Source organism: Anabrus simplex, chromosome 2 (assembly GCF_040414725.1).
Source record: "Anabrus simplex isolate iqAnaSimp1 chromosome 2, ASM4041472v1, whole genome shotgun sequence".
NCBI classification, from domain to species: domain Eukaryota; kingdom Metazoa; phylum Arthropoda; class Insecta; order Orthoptera; family Tettigoniidae; genus Anabrus; species Anabrus simplex.
Window position 1 is genome coordinate 238,872,366 of NC_090266.1, and position 27,804 is coordinate 238,900,169.

The following is a 27,804-nucleotide window of genomic DNA, read 5'->3' on the forward strand; positions in this document are numbered from 1 at the left end:
CATTTTGTTTAGCGAGGTATCTAATATAATTTAATTCTTTCTTCAAATTCATGGGAGATAGAGGGATTCTAAATGCTCTATAAATTAGACTGTGAAAAGATGCTTGTTTATGTGAACTCGGGTGTAGCACAGTTATAACACCAGACTTAGAGCCAACAGACGGGCAGCAACCAACTCAACAGTAGTTAAGAAATAACAACTTCCACTTACATGTAAGTCCTCATCTGTTTCAAAATTATGTAAGACTAAATTCTCTCCTTACGTTCAATTTCTTATTTCTTCTTTTCCTTCTCTTACAGAAAACTTATTTCTGCATCTGTTGACATTTTCTGACAAGGATTCAGCCATTTTATTACCTACCGGTGCTAACGGCCTCTTACAATTTTTCAATAGACGCTTCTGCCTTACTTACTACGAATTTCATCAGCGGCCTTGAAAAGATTGCATTCATGACAATCAAGTTTATGCTTGTGTACACGCCCTCATGTCGTTGGCTTTTTATTACTACCACTTTGATTTTCCAATATTTTATATGAACTGTTTTAATTCGAATTTTAATAGAAGTTTTAGTCTCCGACAAGATTATAGTTTAATCATAAGACAGTTTTCCATTAGCATCTTTTTATTTTATCATTTTTTCACAATTTTATTGTTCCGAATTTTAATAGCAGACTGAACTTTTAACTTCCACTTTTTATTTTAGTTGTATTTTTGATGATTGTATTTAACTTCCACTTTTAATTTAGTTGTGTTTTTGACTATTGTATTTAGGCTGAAGATGCCCTTAATTGAGGGCAAAACATGTCCCATGTAACTAAGAATTATGTAACAACTATACGTGAAAATATAAGTATTGAATAGGTGGAATAAATTAAAACACCTTTATCATTGTTGAACTGTTAAATTTTCAATACGGACCTAAAATGAGGTTTATAACATGTAACATACCACTTAGTCGAGCAGCTCGTCTTCTTTCTCCCAGTTCTTATCAGCCCAAACTTTGCAACATTTTTGTAACGCTACTCTTTTGTCGGAAATCACCCAGAACAAATCGAGCTGCTTTCCTTTGGATTTTTTCCAGTTCTTGAATCAGGTAATCCTGGTGAGGGTCCCATACACTGGAACCATACTCTAGTTGAGGTCTTACCAGAGATTTATATGCCCTCTCCTTTACATCCGTACATCTCCTTGTTTTACCGTTGAGCCAAATTCCTTTAAAATATGAATTAAGGTAGTTCAGTCAATTAAATAATAAGCCTTCTTAAAGTCAATGAATGTTACAACAAAAGGCTTGCTCCATAGTTTAAGACATGAATCTGCTCCACACATGACCGTCCTTTCCTGAAACCTCCTTGGTAATCACCCAGCTCTGGATCTGTCTGTTCTTCTGCCCTGATTTGAAGAGTTTTCGATAAAATTTTGTAGGTTTTGAGTAGGAGGGTGATGGCACAATATTTGTCAACATCCGACTTGACACCTTTCTTATGAAGCTGGTGGATTAGAGCAGATGTCCAGTCACTTAGGAGTCTTTTGGTATTCCAGATTTCATGTCTGATGTCCGTTAATTTCTTGACTGCATTGTCACTAGCAAACTTCCACAATTCAGCTGTAATCGAATCTTTACCTGGTGCATTATTGTTCTTCAAGGATTGGATAATCTGTCTGATCTCCTCTTTCATGGGTGGGGCTGAATCTGGGTGGACTTGTGTTTTATCTTCAAATGTGAATCTGGACCTTGGGATTCAAAACATTTTGCAAGGACCTTGCAGTTTTCCTTGTAATTATGGTCTTGTTTTCCATTGGAATCTCTAAACTGTAGCCTCAGTGGGTTGTATTTTGTTAAGTTGCTATTGAAATTTTATAAAAAAAGCGTGTATTGTTCTTCCTGAAATCCTGCTCAATTTGAGCCAGGTGGTATTTATCAAAACCACGTTTAATGCTGCGGATTGTTTCTGCTGCACGCTTTCTCTCTTGTGCAGGAATTTTGTCCAGTTGACTGGGTGTTTTACTGAGTTCCATTTCTGCCAGGTGAACTGTCTTTGCCTTATCGCTGCATCGCCTTCACTGTTGCACCAAGCGTGCTTTCTGGGCTTAGTAAGCCGAACCGTCTCTTTATCTGTTTCGACCTGAGATTTGTGCAGTTGTTCCCAGTTCTCTGCATCCACGGGTTGTAATTTCTGTGTGAACTCAGGGTTAGATCCTAGTTTTTCTCAATAAAATTTTTCAATATTTTTGGCTCGAACTCTCCTTTTGTTTCTTGGGAGCAATTTGATTTTTATCTTGGATAGATGGTGTGATCTCCGTCCAGCTCTGCATTTCTTAGAACTTTCACATTCTGAATTTCTCTTTGAGCCTTCCGTGCAATAGCAACTGGATCAATCTGGAATTCACCAAGGTGGGGATTTGGGGACTTCCAAGTCATCTGTTCCTTGGGCAGGTGTTTGAAAGCAGTAGACTTCATCAAGTGGTTAAATGCCTTACACAGCTCTATTAGCCTTTCTCCATTACAATATGTTCTCTGGTGAGTGGGTTAGTTTCAACGATGTTTTGGAACTTTCTCTCTTTGCCTTCCTCGGCATTGAAATTTTCAAGCAAGATAATGTTAGGTTTGTCTGGAATGTTGGACAAAATATCCTCAAGTTCTTCCCAGAATCTATCGGTTCCGTCCAGATCTCTTGTTCGCTTGGTTGATCAGCGCATCAATGTTCACAATAGTATACATTTTGTATGTGCTCCGAAAGGACAGAGTCAAGACTCTGCTATTCACAGAGGTGAAATTTGTGATTGAGCCCAGAATCTTTTGTTGACTACAAATCCTGTGCCAAGGTGGGGGACAGTTTGAATGGCACATTTACCATGTTTACCCTTGAAGATCCTGTAACCTTCAGATTCAAAGAGAGGAAAGTGGGAGGCGTAAAGGTTAGGAGGTAGATGGGTAACGTGTTTAAGACAGGTCCGGAGGGCGGTGAGATAGGGGCATGATGTGCGAGAGGGTATTGTTCATAGCTTGAAAGATCTTATTCCTGTTTGAAAGCGTAATGCTTTTATAGACTCTGATTAAGAAGTCAAAGATGATGTTAGTTTGTTCCAAAATTTTGTTAAGATTTGAATTAGGGTTGCAAAACTGGTCCGAGTGAATAAAGGAGGCATCAATTTTTGTTAATGGGACAAAGTCTCTGATAGTGCATTGACACTGCTGGTGGCTCCAAATAGCCTACACAGTGGTCTCCATGTATCCACTAGCCATGTGTCTTGGTTGGTGTGTTAATTACCAACTGATGAGCCCAACTTAGCACATGGGGGCAAAATGCTGGCAGCCAGGAATGAGTTAGCTGGAAAATTTGTAATGTCCAATAACCGACCACTTATATTGGTATTATAAATTTACTCATTCGGAACAAATATTTCAGGTTCTCTATGGGAATCAACATCTGTATCATCTGATGGTCAGGCAGGCATCAATTTTTGGTAACGGGACAAGGTCTCTCATCGAGCATTGTCACTGCTGGTGGCTCCAAGTAGCCTACACAGTGGCCTCTACAATATGCACTAGCCATGCATCTTGGTGGGTGTGCTATTTACCAACTGATGGGCCCAACTTAGCACACTGGAGTGAAATGCTGGCAACCAGGAGTGAGTTAGCTGGAAAATGTATAGTGTCCAATAACAGACTATTTATATTGGTATTATAAATTTACTCATTCGGGACAAATATTTCAGGTTCCCTATGGGAATCAGCATCTATATCATCCCTATGAAGAGTCGCATAAGGTATATCACATACGTACTTGTAGATATGATTAACCTGTAGGCTATGTGCAATGCATTCTGTGAGTAATATTCTAAGTAGAACATTTTCTCAACTGTCCCTAATTGAAAAGACGGAGAAAAAGGCAATCGGTCATCCAACACCTCATTTATAGCTAGAAGAAGTTGGACAATATAAATACATGAATATAGACATAGATTCCAGCCAGGGGTGTATACAGAACATGAGTGTCTGTGTGGCTGCGATTTAAGGAATGCGTTTTTCTAATTTCCATGTATGTTATTCGGACATTATATGACTTGGACGAAAACCGGACTGACAGACCTCAAACACTTAATAGAAAAAATTATAAAACACGAAAGTTCATCCCATTATATCAATTCATGCACGGAATTAGCTGTGCTAGGGGAAGTTAATACAGTGACTCAACTGGACTCTGCTTTTTGCCAATCCATTAACAAACATGATGATGTGGTTAGGAAAATTAGACACATATTACACTGATTTATTTAGTGCATAATATTCTGTGGTATTTTGAAGTGTTTCTGTGTGACCATGATGAGACAGAAAATTCCCTAAATCCTGGAATTTTCAAAGGTCTTATAAATTTTACAGCTGAAATAGACATTGTTGTGAAAGAGCACCTGGCCAAAGCTTCTGTATTAAAGATGTGTTGAAGACCATTCAGACTGTATGTTGAATGTGTGTTGGGAACAAATTTGTTCAGAAGTTGAGGAACGCTAATTCGTTGCAATAGTAGCAGATGAAACAATGGATGTTTTAAACAAATGCCAGTTGATACATGTTTATCGATATGAATATAGGGTAACGTCCATGAAAGGTTTTGCAAGTGCTTGAATCCACCTGACAGGACAGCATATGGATTGAGTCAATGTCTGTCAATGCAAATCTATCCCATTTAAGCGACACACCATATAAACTTATTTGTCAGAGTTGTGACAAAGGCAGCGTGATGAGCGGAAGGGCAGGAGGTGTGCAAGTGAAATTGAAAGTCTACTAACTTGATATGCATTTCATTCATTGCTAAGAACACAAACTAAATTTGACAATGCAGAAGGCTTGTTCATACAATCCCCAAGTCAAATTTATTTTTCCGTAACATGTCCACAGACCCAGCATTTTTTTTTCCAACTCATCTCATAGAAGTGACCTCTTGAATGAAATAATGAATACTAGACTCCCTCGGTCAATCACTACTAGCTGAAACTATAGCATTCGTACGGTGAATGTAGTTTACGAGAAAAAAAGATATTGCTAGAGTGCTTTTGTAGAATAGAAGAAGGTAAAATGTCTGTTAGCGTAAGTGAAACCAGTGGCCTCCACCGTGCTCTTGAGGTACCATATTCATGTTCAAGTTGTCTGTTTTTCATAAATTAATGCCGAATGCTAACATACTGTACAATAAGTTACAAAAATGCAAAACAGATTCAGTTCAAATAGTAAAGATTATTTCTGACTTTGCAAAGTGTGCAACACAACACCGTGAAGAAATAGATACAAATGCATGTGAACTTACAGTTTACAATAATTCCAATAAAAGACGTTGAGTAAGTGACACGAGGACCATTGCAGTGAAAGAAGTCTGTGATGTTGTAATGAAGCAAATTGATTTGTTTTCAAAGATGATCCCTTGCTCATTTCATAGAAATAATAATTCTGTACAATCTCTTAATATCTTTGGTTCAGTACGTTCAAAGAGAAAGACCAATGTATGACCTTTGTTGACTGAACACGCTGCTGTTTACTGCCAAGTCTGGAGGTAACGAAGGGGAACGAATGTGACTTTCTTGTTGATGCAAACAAAAGAGCCATCTAATTTTGTGAACATTGCTGATGTATTGATCACCTTCCCCTTTAGGTGTGCAAAGAGTGACATTAATGTTTCAAAATGTGGGGGAAGTGATAATTTCTTCACAAACATTGAAATAATTAAATTCCTTTCTGCATGGTCATGATAATTCTTAGGAATATTAAGTGTATGATGCAGCAGGATTCATTGTATCATTCTGTTCTTTTTCTAGCCCATGATTTACGAACTACGAGGAGGAACGGGAAAGGGAATAATCTCCCTGTTCAGAAAGACATCATTGGTGTGAATCCCAGTGCTCCCAGTGAACCTCTAATACCTCCAGTAACTAATGATGAAAGATCATGTAAGTATTCCCTTAAATAGTTTTTTTACAACTTGCTTTATGCAGCACTGACACAGGTAGGTCTTGTGGTCTCATGGCGACGATGGGATAGGAAAGGCCTAGGAGTGGTAAGGATGCATCTGTGGCCTCAGCATTTGCTTAATTTGAATATGGGAAACCATGGAAAACCGTCTTGAGGGCTACCGACAGTAGGGTTCGAACCCACTATATCCCAGATGCAAGCTCACAGCTGCGCTCCCCGTACTCCATGGCCAACTCAGGGAATGGATATTTTATTTTGAGTACTTGATGTCCTCTTTCTGTACAGTGAGTGCAATAGGGTAAATGCACATTTACTGATGAGGAGCACAGTTGGCATAGTTAGATAAAATGTCATGGTTTGAAAATATTTTCTATTAACCATGAAATATTGATTGTGACATGAGCTCTTGTTGCTGTGGACTAGTTTTTAATCTATGGGAAAACACTGAATGGCTTTGTGACTGGTCATAATCATAATTAAAATTAAAGCCATTGTAAACAGTGCTGATTGCTTAATACACTTACAAAATTAAAAATAGTCTATATCAGCACACATCAAAATAATTTAAAATCCACATCCATTTTTTGGAATTCTAGTTCCATCATCAGTGGATCATGAAAATGAAATATTAAAATTCGCATACCTGTGTCGTCAGATTTTAAAATGTAGAGGAGAGTTGTACTTATAACGACAAATACCTATTTGTGTAACAGCTGAGATGGCATGTTTGTTCATTACCATTAATATAAGCAACATTGTCCTTTATATTTTAACTTTAATGGGAGATGTGCACAAAAATTCATTGATTTCCCAAAATTCTCTGTAATGTGCACACTATTAGAGTAAGAATCATGGAACTTTGCACACTTTAAAATGCATTTTTATTAGCTGTAAACATTAAGAAGTTAATTAACAATATTTTTGAAGAAACTATTTTTTTCACATTTGAAGTTTGGTCATATGGCTCATCCTCAGCAATGCTGAGGTCCTGACCTTGTAATATTTTAAAGTTATTTATCAGTCACAAATGCAGATATCCATGATCCCACTTAAGAATTCTTCTCACACATACCTTTAATATTTACAGTGTTTAAACTTAAAATATCCAATTATTCTTCTTGAATTCATAAGATTAATCACACTAAACTAAACCTACATTAGTACTTGAAAACGTTGCCTATCAAATTAAATTATAGCTCGCTTTTCTCCATCTTGATGGCAGCTTGCATGAAGCCTTATTTTCTTTCCCCTGAATCTACAGTATCTTGCATTTGAACTAATCAAGAGAAATTTTGTTCTTAACTACAATAAACTCCATTTAATATGTATATGTACATTATTGCACTAACATTTCAGTTTAATCTTGAGTGCATCTATTCCAATCCTCATGACTTAGCTTCATTTAACTCCTTTCTCTGCACCACCACCACCACTACTAGGATTGCCACCTGTCTCGTACTGTACGGGACATCCCGTATTTGAGGTGAAAATATTGTGTCTCGTATTATGAACTGTTGTCCTGTAACAACGAGCGTTTGTATTTTTTTTTTGTTTCTGAATATTTTAAAATCCATATTTAATTTGTCCGCCACTGAAGTACAAAGTAGCTCCCTTATTTTTTTCTCTATGGAGCCTCAGATGGTTCATGTTTGTGGGTTACTGTAGTCACGTCCTAGTTTGTGAACCATGGGCAATGGCTGAGTGGCCTAGTAAGTGGTCCTGAGAGTCGGGATACCAGTTGCTATGGAATGGGAGTGGGCATCTCGGACATATTCTGAGTTCTGGCCCTCCTTGTGCTCAGGCGGCTAGGACTATACAATCCACCGGGGATCCATAACCTGTTAGAGGAGAGATCCTCACTTGGACTATGTGCAAGTAGGGTAGCATCCTGCTTCGTGAATTTACCGAGCTCAGAACATTTTAAGCAAGCCTCGGACCTATGGGAGTAACGGAGTCCCACTCCCATTTGACAGGCGAGGGACTCCTTGGAAACAACTTGGCGAACGAAATGGAATTCGATGGGGAGCTATCAATATTAATGGGGCTTATGGAAGAAAGAAAGTAGAACTGTCTGAGTCAGCAAAGAGGATGCATCTGGATGTGCTAGCAGTAAGTGATATCAAAAAAATCAAAATCAAAATCTCTTTATTTGCAAATTGGGTGTCTACCTCGGTGGCAAATGGTACACTAAAATACATTATTGTCAAGCACTAAATATTAAATTAACAAGAGAAGAAAATTTTTCCTATAATACAATATTATACAATTTACGCTAGCAATGTTTTCTATTAAACACACAGCTCATCCTTAATAAATTTATATTGTTTACAAAATTCTACGTATAATATCTCCTGTACTACTTACAAATATAGTCAACTGATATACAGTATGTGGAATTACTTCAAATGATACTATACAACTGGTATAACATTAATATTTACATTGCATTCATTTATTTACTTTTTTTTTTTTTTTACCCGTTCTGGATCCTAAGTAGCATAAGTAGCATAACAACCCGCTGCGTCTTAACCAGAGCCCCTTTTGCCACCACTTTTCAGAGTTCCTGAAGGGCCCTCACAGCTACCGTAGCGGTCCCAGTGCCCTCGACGTCCCCACTGTATTCGGGTAAGGGGAGATAACGAGGAAGAGATAGGAGATTATAAAGTGTACTTGACGGGTGTTAGAAAGGGAAGGACAGAGTCTGGGGTAGAGCTCTTTATCAGGAATACCATTGCACGCAACACAGTTTCTGTTAGGCACGTAAATGAGCGAATGATGTGGGTAGCGTTGCAAAAAATATTGCAAAGATTGGTCTGGGAAGACTTGGGAGAAAGGAGACGAGCTGTTCGACTAAGTGGTATGTTCCCAGTTGTCAGTGGAGAGATGGCGTGGGAGGACATCAGTAGACGAATAAGTTTGTGCTGAGCATGCTGAGTTATTTACGTCATCTTCTGCCACCTACTTCCATAGGTCTTCCATTCAAATTTCCAACAAGTTGTTCATGCTGTTTGTGACTAAATCTACGAAAATTGTGATGTTATCAAATGTCATCGAAGACGTCAGTGTTAAGATGTCAGATTCGTTGAACTGTATGCACTGGTCAAAAGGTGTAATTTAGTTTCTTCTATGAATTTCAAGAATTATCTTATTCTGTTAATGAAACTAATTATAATCTAATTAAAATTGGTATGTAACTTTTGATTTTCTTGTATCTATGAACTGTCCCTTATTTTTGTCAAAAATCCCATACTTTTGGTTAAATGTCCCTTATTTCTTACATCAACAGGTGGCAACCCTAGCTACTACATAGAAATTGAGTGATTTACATCAGTTTCCTTGTGAAATTTACACATTATAATCCTTATCCTAAAAATTTATTTAATATTCAGAGAATTACATGTTCAAATTTGTTGATTTATCTACCTGTCAGAGGATGAAACACAATCTGTCAGCAGCTCCAGATTCCCCCCCCCCCCCCCCCAAAAAAAACTTTAACATTATTGCTTCAAGGCACGTACTTGTAGCGGTGTCAAGAAAGCGAGGTAAAGGTCTCTACGTTTCATAGTGAACTTTGATCCTCATCTTCAGAAGAAAATCTCAACTGTTCACGAGGAAGACTTCTACAATAACGACGGATTGAATTTAAGAATGCTATACCGTTGGAGCTGTAGTCGTACGCTCATTCGTCACCAGCTTGCTCGCTGTTGTTTGATGTCCTCTCTGTTACTTCATACACTCACACAGTGTGGTAGAACATTTGAAGTGGAGGTTAATGTTGTATTCAGCTCCCACTTGGTATACCAGGTCTGTGGCAGTATACAGCGGGCCACCTGGTGGCAATTGAGGGTACCACTACGTCTCGGTTCAAAATAGAAATCCTTTCACAATCCTCTAACAACTCTACGATGATTCTACCTCAAGATCAAATATAAGAAAGGGCACACTATACAGTAATTAACAGTGAAAAAATAAATTAAAAAAGTCAAATTCACAGCATAATTCGGAACACATAGTAACCAATACACAGCTATAACAGCATAGTGTACAGTCATATCATTCCTAACTTATGTAAATGTGACTATTCTAATTTAAGCACATGATGATTATTATCTTTTGGTCTTGTTTTGTTTCGGTCAACTAAGGTCCACGTCATTTCATCTGTTTCCTTTGAGCTTTAATGTTGGTCCAGTATTCCTTTATTCGTAGACGCTGTTGCTCCTTTCGCTCATTCGTCCATGCTTTTCCAGTTTTCAGCTTCGTCTTTGGATGGAAATTGTGATGGTCTTGGAGTTTTTTCTTAAGTGAGTCACACTCCTGGATATCTTCAAATGAGATCCCAACCTCCTGCAGATCTTTCTGTACCTCACTGAACCATGCCCCCTTTGCTCTTTTCTCTAGGAGGAAAGTGAAAATGCGGTTGGTTAACTGTCTTGACTTCATTCAGGCCATGTGGCCATAAAAGGGATTCCTCCTTTTCCACATACGCCTGTTATTTTCTCTACGTGCGAGTAACTCCTGGTGGTGCCGTCTCCTAAACTCGCTATTGTCTTTGACTGGACGCAATATATTCCTCAAAATCTTACTTTCGTTAGCCTCCAATTTCTCCATCATACCTTTTTTGTTCATGTCAAGACATTCCACTGCATATAGAGCCTCTGGGCAGATGACAGTGCAATAGTGTTTGATTTTTGCACTCAGAGGTATAGATCTTTTTTGATGGTAAGCCATTTCAATTGAAAGGTTCTTGTTCTTGTGGCCTAGTCTGACTCAGCTTTCGATTGCTTCATAACACATTTCCCTGCGCCATTCATAGATCACATTCTCAAGAACACAGTTGAACAACGGAGGTGAAAGACCATATCCCTGCCTAACTCCTGTCAGTATTTCAAAGGCATATGAAGTTTCTCCTCTGAACTTCACTATTGAGATGGTGTTGGTGAGAGTCTGTTAGATGATCGCTTCAAAAAAAAAAATCAATCAATACTGATCTGTATTTAGGGCAGTCACCCAGGTGGCAGATTCCCTATCTGTTGTTTCCGTAGCCTTTTCTTAAATGATTTCAACAAAATTGGAAATTTACAGAACATCTCCCTTGGTAAATTATTCCAATCCCTAACTCCCCTTCCTATAAATGAATATTTGCCCCAGTTTGACCTCTTGAATTCCAACTTTATCTTCATATTGTGATCTTTCCTACTTTTATAAACACCATTCAAACTTATTTGTCTACTAATGTCATTCCACGCCATCTCTCTGCTGACTGCTCGGAACATACCACTTAGTCGAGCAGCTCGTCTTCTTTCTCCCAGTTCTTATCAGCCCAAACTTTGCAACATTTTTGTAACGCTACTCTTTTGTCGGAAATCACCCAGAACAAATCGAGCTGCTCTTCTTTGGATTTTTTCCAGTTCTTGAATCAGGTAATCCTGGTGATGGTCCCATACACTGGAATCATACTCTAGTTGAGGTCTTACCAGAGATTTATATGCCCTCTCCTTTACATCCGTACATCCCCTTGTTTTACCGTTGAGCCAAATTCCTTTAAAATATGAATGAAGGTAGTTCAGTCAATTGAATAATAAGCCTTCTTAAAGTCAATGAACGTTACAACAAAAGGCTTGCTCCATAGTTTAAGATATGAATCTGCTCCACACATGACCGTCCTTTCCTGAAACCTCCTTGGTAATCACCCAGCTCTGGATCTGTCTGTTCTTCTGCCCTGATTTGAAGAGTTTTCGATAAAATTTTGTAGGTTTTGAGTAGGAGGGTGATGGCACAATATTTGTCAACATCCGACTTGACACCTTTCTTATGAAGCTAGTGGATTAGAGCAGATGTCCAGTCACTTAGGAGTCTTTTGGTATTCCAGATTTCATGTCTGATGTCCGTTAATTTCTTGACTGCATTGTCACTAGCAAACTTCCACAATTCAGCTATAGTCGAATCTTTACCTGGTGCATTATTGTTCTTCAAGGATTGGATAATCTGTCTGATCTCCTCTTTCATGGGTGGGGCTGAATCTGGGTGGACTTGTGTTTTATCTTCAAATGTGAATCTGGACCTTGGGATTCAAAACATTTTGCAAGGACCTGGCAGTTTTCCTTATAATTATGGTCTTGTTTTCCATTGGAATCTCTAAACTGTAGCCTCAGTGGGTTGTATTTTGTTAAGTTGCTATTGAAATTTTATAAAAATAGCGTGTATTGTTCTTCCTGAAATCCTGCTCAATTTGAGCCAGCTGGTGTTTATCAAAACCACCACGTTTAATGCTGCGGATTGTTTCTGCTGCACGCTTTCTCTCTTGTGAGGGAATTTTGTCCAGTTGACTGGGTTTTTTACTGAGTTCCATTTCTGCCAGGTGAACTGTCTTTGCCTTATCGCTGCATCGCATTTACTGTTGCACCAAGCATGCTTTCTGGGCTTAGTAAGCCGAACCGTCTCTTTAGCTGTTTCGAGCTGAGATTTGTGCAGTTGTTCCCAGTTCTCTGCATCCACGGGTTGTAATTTCTGTGTGAACTCATGGTTAGATCCTAGTTTTTCTCAATAAATTTTTTCAAAATTTTGGCTCGAACTCTCCTTTTGTTTCTTGGGAGCAATTTGATTTTTATCTTGGATAGATGGTGTGATCTCAGTCCAGCTCTGCATTTCTTAGAACTTTCACATTCTGAATTTCTCTTTGAGCCTTCCGTGCAATAGCAACAGGATCAATCTGGAATTCACCAAGGTGGGGATTTGGGGACTTCCAAGTAATCTGTTCCTTGGTCAGGTGTTTGAAAGCAGTAGACTTCATCAAGTGGTTAAATGCCTTACACAGCTCTATTAGCCTTCCTCCATTACAATATGTTCTCTGGTGAGTGGGTTAGTTTCAACGATGTTTTGGAACTTTCTCTCTTTGCCTTCCTCAGCATTGAAATTTTCAAGCAAGTTAATGTTATGTTTGTCTGGAATGTTGGACAAAATATCCTCAAGTTCTTCCCAGAATCTATCGGTTCAGTCCAGATCTCTTGTTCGCTTGGTTGATCAGCGCATCAATGTTCACAGTAGTATACATTTTGTTTGTTCTTCGAAAGGACAGAATCAAGACTCTGCTATTCACAGAGGTGAAATTTGTGATTGAGCCCAGAATCTTTTTGTTGACGACAAATCCTGTGCCGAGGTGGGGGACAGTTTGAATGGCACATTTACCATGTTTACCCTTGAAGATCCTGTAACCTTCAGATTCAAAGGGAGGAAAGTGGGAGGCGTAAAGGTTAGGAGGGAGATGTGGAAGGTGTTTGAGACAGGTCCGGAGGGCGGTGAGATAGGGGCATGATGTGCGAGAGGGTATTGTTCATAGCTTGAAAGATCTTATTCCTGTTTGAAAGCGTAATGCTTTTAAAGACTCTGATTAAGAAGTCAAAGATGATGTTAGTTTGTTCCAAAATTTTGTTAAGATTTGAATTAGGGTTGCAAAACTGGTCCGAGTGAATAAAGGAGGCATCAATTTTTGTTAATGAGACAAAGTCTCTGATAGTGCATTGACACTGCTGGTGGCTCCAAATAGCCTACACAGTGGTCTCCATGTATCCACTAGCCATGTGTCTTGGTTGGTGTGTTAATTACCAACTGATGAGCCCAACTTAGCACATGGGGGCAAAATGCTGGCAGCCAGGAATGAGTTAGCTGGAAAATTTGTAATGTCCAATAACCGACCACTTATATTGGTATTATAAATTTACTCATTCGGAACAAATATTTCAGGTTCTCTATGGGAATCAACATCTGTATCATCTGATGGTCAGGCAGGCATCAATTTTTGGTAACGGGACAAGGTCTCTCATCGAGCATTGTCACTGCTGGTGGCTCCAAGTAGCCTACACAGTGGCCTCTACAATATGCACTAGCCATGCATCTTGGTGGGTGTGCTATTTACCAACTGATGGGCCCAACTTAGCACACTGGGGTGAAATGCTGGCAACCAGGAGTGAGTTAGCTGGAAAATGTATAGTGTCCAATAACAGACTATTTGAATTGGTATTATAAATTTACTCATTCGGGACAAATATTTCAGGTTCCCTATGGGAATCAGCATTATATCATCCCTATGAAGAGTCGCATAAGGTATATCACATACGTACTTTTAGATATGATTAATCTGTAGGCTATGTGCAATGCATTCTGTGAGTAATATTCTAAGTAGAACATTTTTTCAACTGTCCCTAACTGAAAAGACGGAGAAAAAGACAATCGGTCATCCAACACCTCATTTATAGCTAGAAGAAGTTGGACAATATAAATACATGAATATAGACATAGATTCCAGCCAGGGGTGTATACAGAACATGAGTGTTTGTGTGGCTGCGATTTAAGGAATGCGTTTTTCTAATTTCCATGTATGTTATTCGGACATTATATGACTTGGACGAAAACCGGACTGACAGACCTCAAACACTTAATAGAAAAAATTATAAAACACGAAAGTTCATCCCATTATATCATTTCATGCACGGAATTAGCTGTGCTAGGGGAAGTTAATACAGTGACTCAACTGGACTCTGCTTTTTGTCAATCCATTAACAAACATGATGATGTGGTTAGGAAAATTAGACACATATTACACTGATTTATTTAGTGCATAATATTCTGTGGTATTTTGAAGTGTTTCTGTGTGACCATGATGAGACAGAAAATTCCCTAAATCCTGGAATTTTCAAAGGTCTTATAAATTTTACAGCTGAAATAGACATTGTTGTGAAAGAGCACCTGGCCAAAGCTTCTGTATTAAAGATGTGTTGAAGACCATTCAGACTGTATGTTGAATGTGTGTTGGGAACAAATTTGTTCAGAAGTTGAGGAACGCTAATTCGTTGCAATAGTAGCAGATGAAACAATGGATGTTTTAAACAAATGCCAGTTGATACATGTTTATCGATATGAATATAGGGTAACGTCCATGAAAGGTTTTGCAAGTGCTTGAATCCACCTGACAGGACAGCATATGGATTGAGTCAATGTCTGTCAATGCAAATCTATCCCATTTAAGCGACACACCATATAAACATATTTGTCAGAGTTGTGACAAAGGCAGCGTGATGAGCGGAAGGGCAGGAGGTGTGCAAGTGAAATTGAAAGTCTACTAACTTGATATGCATTTCATTCATTGCTAAGAACACAAACTAAATTTGACAATGCAGAAGGCTTGTTCATACAATCCCCAAGTCAAATTTATTTTTCCGTAACATGTCCACAGACCCAACATTTTTTTTCCAACTCATCTCATAGAAGTGACCTCTTGAATGAAATAATGAATACTAGACTCCCTCGGTCAATCACTACTAGCTGAAACTATAGCATTCGTACGGTGAATGTAGTTTACGAGAAAAAAAGATATTGCTAGAGTGCTTTTGTAGAATAGAAGAAGGTAAAATGTCTGTTAGCGTAAGTGAAACCAGTGGCCTCCACCGTGCTCTTGAGGTACCATATTCATGTTCAAGTTGTCTGTTTTTCATAAATTAATGCCGAATGCTAACATACTGTACAATAAGTTACAAAAATGCAAAACAGATTCAGTTCAAATAGTAAAGATTATTTCTGACTTTGCAAAGTGTGCAACACAACACCGTGAAGAAATAGATACAAATGCATGTGAACTTACAGTTTACAATAATTCCAATAAAAGACGTTGAGTAAGTGACACGAGGACCATTGCAGTGAAAGAAGTCTGTGATGTTGTAATGAAGCAAATTGATGTGTTTTCAAAGATGATCCCTTGCTCATTTCATAGAAATAATAATTCTGTACAATCTCTTAATATCTTTGGTTCAGTACGTTCAAAGAGAAAGACCAATGTATGACCTTTGTTGACTGAACACGCTGCTGTTTACTGCCAAGTCTGGAGGTAACGAAGGGGAACGAATGTGACTTTCTTGTTGATGCAAACAAAAGAGCCATCTAATTTTGTGAACATTGCTGATGTATTGATCACCTTCCCCTTTAGGTGTGCAAAGAGTGACATTAATGTTTCAAAATGTGGGGGAAGTGATAATTTCTTCACAAACATTGAAATAATTAAATTCCTTTCTGCATGGTCATGATAATTCTTAGGAATATTAAGTGTATGATGCAGCAGGATTCATTGTATCATTCTGTTCTTTTTCTAGCCCATGATTTACGAACTACGAGGAGGAAAGGGAAAGGGAATAATCTCCCTGTTCAGAAAGACATCATTGGTGTGAATCCCAGTGCTCCCAGTGAACCTCTAATACCTCCAGTAACTAATGATGGAAGATCATGTAAGTATTCCCTTAAATAGTTTTTTTACAACTTGCTTTATGCAGCACTGACACAGGTAGGTCTTGTGGTCTCATGGCGACGATGGGATAGGAAAGGCCTAGGAGTGGTAAGGATGCATCTGTGGCCTCAGCATTTGCTTAATTTGAATATGGGAAACCATGGAAAACCGTCTTGAGGGCTACCGACAGTAGGGTTCGAACCCACTATATCCCAGATGCAAGCTCACAGCTGCGCTCCCCGTACTCCATGGCCAACTCAGGGAATGGATATTTTATTTTGAGTACTTGATGTCCTCTTTCTGTACAGTGAGTGCAATAGGGTAAATGCACATTTACTGATGAGGAGCACAGTTGGCATAGTTAGATAAAATGTCATGGTTTGAAAATATTTTCTATTAACCATGAAATATTGATTGTGACATGAGCTCTTGTTGCTGTGGACTAGTTTTTAATCTATGGGAAAACACTGAATGGCTTTGTGACTGGTCATAATCATAATTAAAATTAAAGCCATTGTAAACAGTGCTGATTGCTTAATACACTTACAAAATTAAAAATAGTCTATATCAGCACACATCAAAATAATTTAAAATCCACATCCATTTTTTGGAATTCTAGTTCCATCATCAGTGGATCATGAAAATGAAATATTAAAATTCGCATACCTGTGTCGTCAGATTTTAAAATGTAGAGGAGAGTTGTACTTATAACGACAAATACCTATTTGTGTAACAGCTGAGATGGCATGTTTGTTCATTACCATTAATATAAGCAACATTGTCCTTTATATTTTAACTTTAATGGGAGATGTGCACAAAAATTCATTGATTTCCCAAAATTCTCTGTAATGTGCACACTATTAGAGTAAGAATCATGGAACTTTGCACACATTAAAATGCATTTTTATTAGCTGTAAACATTAAGAAGTTAATTAACAATATTTTTGAAGAAACTATTTTTTTCACATTTGAAGTTTGGTCATATGGCTCATCCTCAGCAATGCTGAGGTCCTGACCTTGTAATATTTTAAAGTTATTTATCAGTCACAAATGCAGATATCCATGATCCCACTTAAGAATTCTTCTCACACATACCTTTAATATTTACAGTGTTTAAACTTAAAATATCCAATTATTCTTCTTGAATTCATAAGATTAATCACACTAAACTAAACCTACATTAGTACTTGAAAACGTTGCCTATCAAATTAAATTATAGCTCGCTTTTCTCCATCTTGATGGCAGCTTGCATGAAGCCTTATTTTCTTTCCCCTGAATCTACAGTATCTTGCATTTGAACTAATCAAGAGAAATTTTGTTCTTAACTACAATAAACTCCATTTGATATGTATATGTACATTATTGCACTAACATTTCAGTTTAATCTTGAGTGCATCTATTCCAATCCTCATGACTTAGCTTCATTTAACTCCTTTCTCTGCACCACCACCACCACTACTAGGATTGCCACCTGTCTCGTACTGTACGGGACATCCCGTATTTGAGGTGAAAATATTGTGTCTCGTATTATGAACTGTTGTCCTGTAACAACGAGCGTTTGTATTTTTTTTTTGTTTCTAAATATTTTAAAATCCATATTTAATTTGTCCGCCACTGAAGTACAAAGTAGCTCCCTTATTTTTTTCTCTATGGAGCCTCAGATGGTTCATGTTTGTGGGTTACTGTAGTCACGTCCTAGTTTGTGAACCATGGGCAATGGCTGAGTGGCCTAGTAAGTGGTCCTGAGAGTCGGGATACCAGTAGCTATGGAATGGGAGTGGGCATCTCGGACATATTCTGAGTTCTGGCCCTCCTTGTGCTTAGGCGGCTAGGACTATACAATCCACCGGGGATCCATAACCTGTTAGAGGAGAGATCCTCACTTGGACTATGTGCAAGTAGGGTAGCATCCTGCTTCGTGAATTTACCGAGCTCAGAACATTTTAAGCAAGCCTCGGACCTATGGGAGTAACGGAGTCCCACTCCCATTTGACAGGCGAGGGACTCCTTGGAAACAACTTGGCGAACGAAATGGAATTCGATGGGGAGCTATCAATATTAATGGGGCTTATGGAAGAAAGAAAGTAGAACTGTCTGAGTCAGCAAAGAGGATGCATCTGGATGTGCTAGCAGTAAGTGATATCAAAAAAATCAAAATCAAAATCTCTTTATTTGCAAATTGGGTGTCTACCTCGTTGGCAAATGGTACACTAAAATACATTATTGTCAAGCACTAAATATTAAATTAACAAGAGAAGAAAATTTTTCCTATAATACAATATTATACAATTTACGCTAACAATGTTTTCTATTAAACACACAGCTCATCCTTAATAAATTTATATTGTTTACAAAATTCTACGTATAATATCTCCTGTACTACTTACAAATATAGTCAACTGATATACAGTATGTGGAATTACTTCAAATGATACTATACAACTGGTATAACATTAATATTTACATTGCATTCATTTATTTACTTTTTTTTTTTTTTTTACCCGTTCTGGATCCTAAGTAGCATAAGTAGCATAACAACCCGCTGCGTCTTAACCAGAGCCCCTTTTGCCACCACTTTTCAGAGTTCCTGCAGGGCCCTCAGAGCTACCGTAGCGGTCCCAGTGCCCTCGACGTCCCCACTGTATTCGGGTAAGGGGAGATAACAAGGAAGAGATAGGAGATTATAAAGTGTACTTGACGGGTGTTAGAAAGGGAAGGGCAGAGTCTGGGGTAGGGCTCTTTATCAGGAATACCATTGCACGCAACACAGTTTCTGTTAGGCACGTAAGTGAGCGAATGATGTGGGTAGCGTTGCAAAAAATATTGCAAAGTTTGGTCTGGGAAGACTTGGGAGAAAGGAGACGAGCTGTTCGACTAAGTGGTATGTTCCGAGTTGTCAGTGGAGAGATGGCGTGGGAGGACATCAGTAGACGAATAAGTTTGGGCTGAGCATGCTGAGTTATTTACGTCATCTTCTGCCACCTACTTCCATAGGTCTTCCATTCAAATTTCCAACAAGTTGTTCATGCTGTTTGTGACTAAATCTACGAAAATTGTGATGTTATCAAATGTCATCGAAGACGTCAGTGTTAAGATGTCAGATTCGTTGAACTGTATGCACTGGTCAAAAGGTGTAATTTAGTTTCTTCTATGAATTTCAAGAATTATCTTATTCTGTTAATGAAACTAATTATAATCTAATTAAAATTGGTATGTAACTTTTGATTTTCTTGTATCTATGAACTGTCCCTTATTTTTGTCAAAAATCCCATATTTTTGGTTAAATGTCCCTTATTTCTTACATCAACAGGTGGCAACCCTAGCTACTACATAGAAATTGAGTGATTTACATCAGTTTCCTTGTGAAATTTACACATTATAATCCTTATCCTAAAAATTTATTTAATATTCAGAGAATTACATGTTCAAATTTGTTGATTTATCTACCTGTCAGAGGATGAAACACAATCTGTCAGCAGCTCCAGATTCCCCCCCCCCCCCAAAAAAAAACTTTAACATTATTGCTTCAAGGCACGTACTTGTAGCGGTGTCAAGAAAGCGAGGTAAAGGTCTCTACGTTTCATAGTGAACTTTGATCCTCATCTTCAGAAGAAAATCTCAACTGTTCACGAGGAAGACTTCTACAATAACGACGGTTTGAATTTAAGAATGCTATACCGTTGGAGCTGTAGTCGTACGCTCATTCGTCACCAGCTTGCTCGCTGTTGTTTGATGTCCTCTCTGTTACTTCATACACTCACACAGTGTGGTAGAACATTTGAAGTGGAGGTTAATGTTGTATTCAGCTCCCACTTGGTATACCAGGTCTGTGGCAGTATACAGCGGGCCACCTGGTGGCAATTGAGGGTACCACTACGTCTCGGTTCAAAATAGAAATCCTTTCACAATCCTCTAACAACTCTACGATGATTCTACCTCAAGATCAAATATAAGAAAGGGCACACTATACAGTAATTAACAGTGAAAAAATAAATTAAAAAAGTCAAATTCACAGCATAATTCGGAACACATAGTAACCAATACACAGCTATAACAGCATAGTGTACAGTCATATCATTCCTAACTTATGTAAATGTGACTATTCTAATTTAAGCACATGATGATTATTATCTTTTGGTCTTGTTTTGTTTCGGTCAACTAAGGTCCACGTCATTTCATCTGTTTCCTTTGAGCTTTAATGTTGGTCCAGTATTCCTTTATTCGTAGACGCTGTTGCTCCTTTCGCTCATTCGTCCATGCTTTTCCAGTTTTCAGCTTCGTCTTTGGATGGAAATTGTGATGGTCTTGGAGTTTTTTCTTAAGTGAGTCACACTCCTGGATATCTTCAAATGAGATCCCAACCTCCTGCAGATCTTTCTGTACCTCACTGAACCATGCCCCCTTTGCTCTTTTCTCTAGGAGGAAAGTGAAAATGCGGTTGGTTAACTGTCTTGACTTCATTCAGGCCATGTGGCCATAAAAGGGATTCCTCCTTTTTCACATACGCCTGTTATTTTCTCTACGTGCGAGTAACTCCTGGTGGTGCCGTCTCCTAAACTCGCTATTGTCTTTGACTGGACGCAATATATTCCTCAAAATCTTACTTCCGTTAGCCTCCAATTTCTCCATCATACCTTTTCTGTTCATGTCAAGACATTCCACTGCATATAGAGCCTCTGGGCAGATGACAGTGCAATAGTGTTTGATTTTTGCACTCAGAGGTATAGATCTTTTTTGATGGTAAGCCATTTCAATTGAAAGGTTCTTGTTCTTGTGGCCTAGTCTGACTCAGCTTTCGATTGCTTCATAACACATTTCCCTGCGCCATTCATAGATCACATTCTCAAGAACACAGTTGAACAACGGAGGTGAAAGACCATATCCCTGCCTAACTCCTGTCAGTATTTCAAAGGCATATGAAGTTTCTCCTCTGAACTTCACTATTGAGATGGTGTTGGTGAAAGTCTGTTAGATGATCGCTTCAAAAAAAAAAATCAATCAATACTGATCTGTATTTAGGGCAGTCACCCAGGTGGCAGATTCCCTATCTGTTGTTTCCGTAGCCTTTTCTTAAATGATTTCAACAAAATTGGAAATTTACAGAACATCTCCCTTGGTAAATTATTCCAATCCCTAACTCCCCTTCCTATAAATGAATATTTGCCCCAGTTTGACCTCTTGAATTCCAACTTTATCTTCATATTGTGATCTTTCCTACTTTTATAAACACCATTCAAACTTATTTGTCTACTAATGTCATTCCACGCCATCTCTCTGCTGACTGCTCGGAACATACCACTTAGTCGAGCAGCTCGTCTTCTTTCTCCCAGTTCTTATCAGCCCAAACTTTGCAACATTTTTGTAACGCTACTCTTTTGTCGGAAATCACCCAGAACAAATCGAGCTGCTCTTCTTTGGATTTTTTCCAGTTCTTGAATCAGGTAATCCTGGTGATGGTCCCATACACTGGAATCATACTCTAGTTGAGGTCTTACCAGAGATTTATATGCCCTCTCCTTTACATCCGTACATCCCCTTGTTTTACCGTTGAGCCAAATTCCTTTAAAATATGAATGAAGGTAGTTCAGTCAATTGAATAATAAGCCTTCTTAAAGTCAATGAACGTTACAACAAAAGGCTTGCTCCATAGTTTAAGATATGAATCTGCTCCACACATGACCGTCCTTTCCTGAAACCTCCTTGGTAATCACCCAGCTCTGGATCCTCTGGATCTGTCTGTTCTTCTGCCCTGATTTGAAGAGTTTTCGATAAAATTTTGTAGGTTTTGAGTAGGAGGGTGATGGCACAATATTTGTCAACATCCGACTTGACACCTTTCTTATGAAGCTAGTGGATTAGAGCAGATGTCCAGTCACTTAGGAGTCTTTTGGTATTCCAGATTTCATGTCTGATGTCCGTTAATTTCTCGACTGCATTGTCACTAGCAAACTTCCACAATTCAGCTATAGTCGAATCTTTACCTGGTGCATTATTGTTCTTCAAGGATTGGATAATCTGTCTGATCTCCTCTTTCATGGGTGGGGCTGAATCTGGGTGGACTTGTGTTTTATCTTCAAATGTGAATCTGGACCTTGGGATTCAAAACATTTTGCAAGGACCTGGCAGTTTTCCTTATAATTATGGTCTTGTTTTCCATTGGAATCTCTAAACTGTAGCCTCAGTGGGTTGTATTTTGTTAAGTTGCTATTGAAATTTTATAAAAATAGCGTGTATTGTTCTTCCTGAAATCCTGCTCAATTTGAGCCAGCTGGTGTTTATCAAAACCACGTTTAATGCTGCGGATTGTTTCTGCTGCACGCTTTCTCTCTTGTGAGGGAATTTTGTCCAGTTGACTGGGTTTTTTACTGAGTTCCATTTCTGCCAGGTGAACTGTCTTTGCCTTATCGCTGCATCGCATTTACTGTTGCACCAAGCATGCTTTCTGGGCTTAGTAAGCCGAACCGTCTCTTTAGCTGTTTCGAGCTGAGATTTGTGCAGTTGTTCCCAGTTCTCTGCATCCACGGGTTGTAATTTCTGTGTGAACTCATGGTTAGATCCTAGTTTTTCTCAATAAATTTTTTCAAAATTTTGGCTCGAACTCTCCTTTTGTTTCTTGGGAGCAATTTGATTTTTATCTTGGATAGATGGTGTGATCTCAGTCCAGCTCTGCATTTCTTAGAACTTTCACATTCTGAATTTCTCTTTGAGCCTTCCGTGCAATAGCAACAGGATCAATCTGGAATTCACCAAGGTGGGGATTTGGGGACTTCCAAGTAATCTGTTCCTTGGGCAGGTGTTTGAAAGCAGTAGACTTCATCAAGTGGTTAAATGCCTTACACAGCTCTATTAGCCTTTCTCCATTACAATATGTTCTCTGGTGAGTGGGTTAGTTTCAACGATGTTTTGGAACTTTCTCTCTTTGCCTTCCTCAGCATTGAAATTTTCAAGCAAGTTAATGTTATGTTTGTCTGGAATGTTGGACAAAATATCCTCAAGTTCTTCCCAGAATCTATCGGTTCAGTCCAGATCTCTTGTTCGCTTGGTTGATCAGCGCATCAATGTTCACAGTAGTATACATTTTGTTTGTTCTTCGAAAGGACAGAATCAAGACTCTGCTATTCACAGAGGTGAAATTTGTGATTGAGCCCAGAATCTTTTTGTTGACGACAAATCCTGTGCCGAGGTGGGGGACAGTTTGAATGGCACATTTACCATGTTTACCCTTGAAGATCCTGTAACCTTCAGATTCAAAGGGAGGAAAGTAGGAGGCGTAAAGGTTAGGAGGGAGATGTGGAAGGTGTTTGAGACAGGTCCGGAGGGCGGTGAGATAGGGGCATGATGTGCGAGAGGGTATTGTTCATAGCTTGAAAGATCTTATTCCTGTTTGAAAGCGTAATGCTTTTAAAGACTCTGATTAAGAAGTGAAAGATGATGTTAGTTTGTTCCAAAATTTTGTTAAGATTTGAATTAGGGTTGCAAAACTGGTCCGAGTGAATAAAGGAGGCATCAATTTTTGTTAATGAGACAAAGTCTCTGATAGTGCATTGACACTGCTGGTGGCTCCAAATAGCCTACACAGTGGTCTCCATGTATCCACTAGCCATGTGTCTTGGTTGGTGTGTTAATTACCAACTGATGAGCCCAACTTAGCACATGGGGGCAAAATGCTGGCAGCCAGGAATGAGTTAGCTGGAAAATTTGTAATGTCCAATAACCGACCACTTATATTGGTATTATAAATTTACTCATTCGGAACAAATATTTTAGGTTCTCTATGGGAATCAACATCTGTATCATCTGATGGTCAGGCAGGCATCAATTTTTGGTAACGGGACAAGGTCTCTCATCGAGCATTGTCACTGCTGGTGGCTCCAAGTAGCCTACACAGTGGCCTCTACAATATGCACTAGCCATGCATCTTGGTGGGTGTGCTATTTACCAACTGATGGGCCCAACTTAGCACACTGGGGTGAAATGCTGGCAACCAGGAGTGAGTTAGCTGGAAAATGTATAGTGTCCAATAACAGACTATTTGTATTGGTATTATAAATTTACTCATTCGGGACAAATATTTCAGGTTCCCTATGGGAATCAGCATTATATCATCCCTATGAAGAGTCGCATAAGGTATATCACATACGTACTTTTAGATATGATTAATCTGTAGGCTATGTGCAATGCATTCTGCGAGTAATATTCTAAGTAGAACATTTTTTCAACTGTCCCTAACTGAAAAGACGGAGAAAAAGACAATCGGTCATCCAACACCTCATTTATAGCTAGAAGAAGTTGGACAATATAAATACATGAATATAGACATAGATTCCAGCCAGGGGTGTATACAGAACATGAGTGTTTGTGTGGCTGCGATTTAAGGAATGCGTTTTTCTAATTTCCATGTATGTTATTCGGACATTATATGACTTGGACGAAAACCGGACTGACAGACCTCAAACACTTAATAGAAAAAATTATAAAACACGAAAGTTCATCCCATTATATCAATTCATGCACGGAATTAGCTGTGCTAGGGGAAGTTAATACAGTGACTCAACTGGACTCTGCTTTTTGTCAATCCATTAACAAACATGATGATGTGGTTAGGAAAATTAGACACATATTACACTGATTTATTTAGTGCATAATATTCTGTGGTATTTTGAAGTGTTTCTGTGTGACCATGATGAGACAGAAAATTCCCTAAATCCTGGAATTTTCAAAGGTCTTATAAATTTTACAGCTGAAATAGACATTGTTGTGAAAGAGCACCTGGCCAAAGCTTCTGTATTAAAGATGTGTTGAAGACCATTCAGACTGTATGTTGAATGTGTGTTGGGAACAAATTTGTTCAGAAGTTGAGGAACGCTAATTCGTTGCAATAGTAGCAGATGAAACAATGGATGTTTTAAACAAATGCCAGTTGATACATGTTTATCGATATGAATATAGGGTAACGTCCATGAAAGGTTTTGCAAGTGCTTGAATCCACCTGACAGGACAGCATATGGATTGAGTCAATGTCTGTCAATGCAAATCTATCCCATTTAAGCGACACACCATATAAACTTATTTGTCAGAGTTGTGACAAAGGCAGCGTGATGAGCGGAAGGGCAGGAGGTGTGCAAGTGAAATTGAAAGTCTACTAACTTGATATGCATTTCATTCATTGCTAAGAACACAAACTAAATTTGACAATGCAGAAGGCTTGTTCATACAATCCCCGAGTCAAATTTATTTTTCCGTAACATGTCCACAGACCCAACATTTTTTTTTCCAACTCATCTCATAGAAGTGACCTCTTGAATGAAATAATGAATACTAGACTCCCTCGGTCAATCACTACTAGCTGAAACTATAGCATTCGTACGGTGAATGTAGTTTACGAGAAAAAAAGATATTGCTAGGGTGCTTTTGTAGAATAGAAGAAGGTAAAATGTCTGTTAGCGTAAGTGAAACCAGTGGCCTCCACCGTGCTCTTGAGGTACCATATTCATGTTCAAGTTGTCTGTTTTTCATAAATTAATGCCGAATGCTAACATACTGTACAATAAGTTACAAAAATGCAAAACAGATTCAGTTCAAATAGTAAAGATTATTTCTGACTTTGCAAAGTGTGCAACACAACACCGTGAAGAAATAGATACAAATGCATGTGAACTTACAGTTTAGAATAATTCCAATAAAAGACGTTGAGTAAGTGACACGAGGACCATTGCAGTGAAAGAAGTCTGTGATGTTGTAATGAAGCAAATTGATTTGTTTTCAAAGATGATCCCTTGCTCATTTCATAGAAATAATAATTCTGTACAATCTCTTAATATCTTTGGTTCAGTACGTTCAAAGAGAAAGACCAATGTATGACCTTTGTTGACTGAACACGCTGCTGTTTACTGCCAAGTCTGGAGGTAACGAAGGGGAACGAATGTGACTTTCTTGTTGATGCAAACAAAAGAGCCATCTAATTTTGTGAACATTGCTGATGTATTGATCACATTCGCCTTTAGGTGTGCAAAGAGTGACATTAATGTTTCAAAATGTGGGGGAAGTGATAATTTCTTCACAAACATTGAAATAATTAAATTCCTTTCTGCATGGTCATGATAATTCTTAGGAATATTAAGTGTATGATGCAGCAGGATTCATTGTATCATTCTGTTCTTTTTCTAGCCCATGATTTACGAACTACGAGGAGGAACGGGAAAGGGAATAATCTCCCTGTTCAGAAAGACATCATTGGTGTGAATCCCAGTGCTCCCAGTGAACCTCTAATACCTCCAGTAACTAATGATGGAAGATCATGTAAGTATTCCCTTAAATAGTTTTTTTACAACTTGCTTTATGCAGCACTGACACAGGTAGGTCTTGTGGTCTCATGGCGACGATGGGATAGGAAAGGCCTAGGAGTGGTAAGGATGCATCTGTGGCCTCAGCATTTGCTTAATTTGAATATGGGAAACCATGGAAAACCGTCTTGAGGGCTACCGACAGTAGGGTTCGAACCCACTATATCCCAGATGCAAGCTCACAGCTGCGCTCCCCGTACTCCATGGCCAACTCAGGGAATGGATATTTTATTTTGAGTACTTGATGTCCTCTTTCTGTACAGTGAGTGCAGTAGGGTAAATGCACATTTACTGATGAGGAGCACAGTTGGCATAGTTAGATAAAATGTCATGGTTTGAAAATATTTTCTATTAACCATGAAATATTGATTGTGACATGAGCTCTTGTTGCTGTGGACTAGTTTTTAATCTATGGGAAAACACTGAATGGCTTTGTGACTGGTCATAATCATAATTAAAATTGAAGCCATTGTAAACAGTGCTGATTGCTTAATACACTTACAAAATTAAAAATAGTCTATATCAGCACACATCAAAATAATTTAAAATCCACATCCATTTTTTGGAATTCTAGTTCCATCATCAGTGGATCATGAAAATGAAATATTAAAATTCGCATACCTGTGTCGTCAGATTTTAAAATGTAGAGGAGAGTTGTACTTATAACGACAAATACCTATTTGTGTAACAGCTGAGATGGCATGTTTGTTCATTACCATTAATATAAGCAACATTGTCCTTTATATTTTAACTTTAATGGGAGATGTGCACAAAAATTCATTGATTTCCCAAAATTCTCTGTAATGTGCACACTATTAGAGTAAGAATCATGGAACTTTGCACACTTTAAAATGCATTTTTATTAGCTGTAAACATTAAGAAGTTAATTAACAATATTTTTGAAGAAACTATTTTTTTCACATTTGAAGTTTGGTCATATGGCTCATCCTCAGCAATGCTGAGGTCCTGACCTTGTAATATTTTAAAGTTATTTATCAGTCACAAATGCAGATATCCATGATCCCACTTAAGAATTCTTCTCACACATACCTTTAATATTTACAGTGTTTAAACTTAAAATATCCAATTATTCTTCTTGAATTCATAAGATTAATCACACTAAACTAAACCTACATTAGTACTTGAAAACGTTGCCTATCAAATTAAATTATAGCTCGCTTTTCTCCATCTTGATGGCAGCTTGCATGAAGCCTTATTTTCTTTCC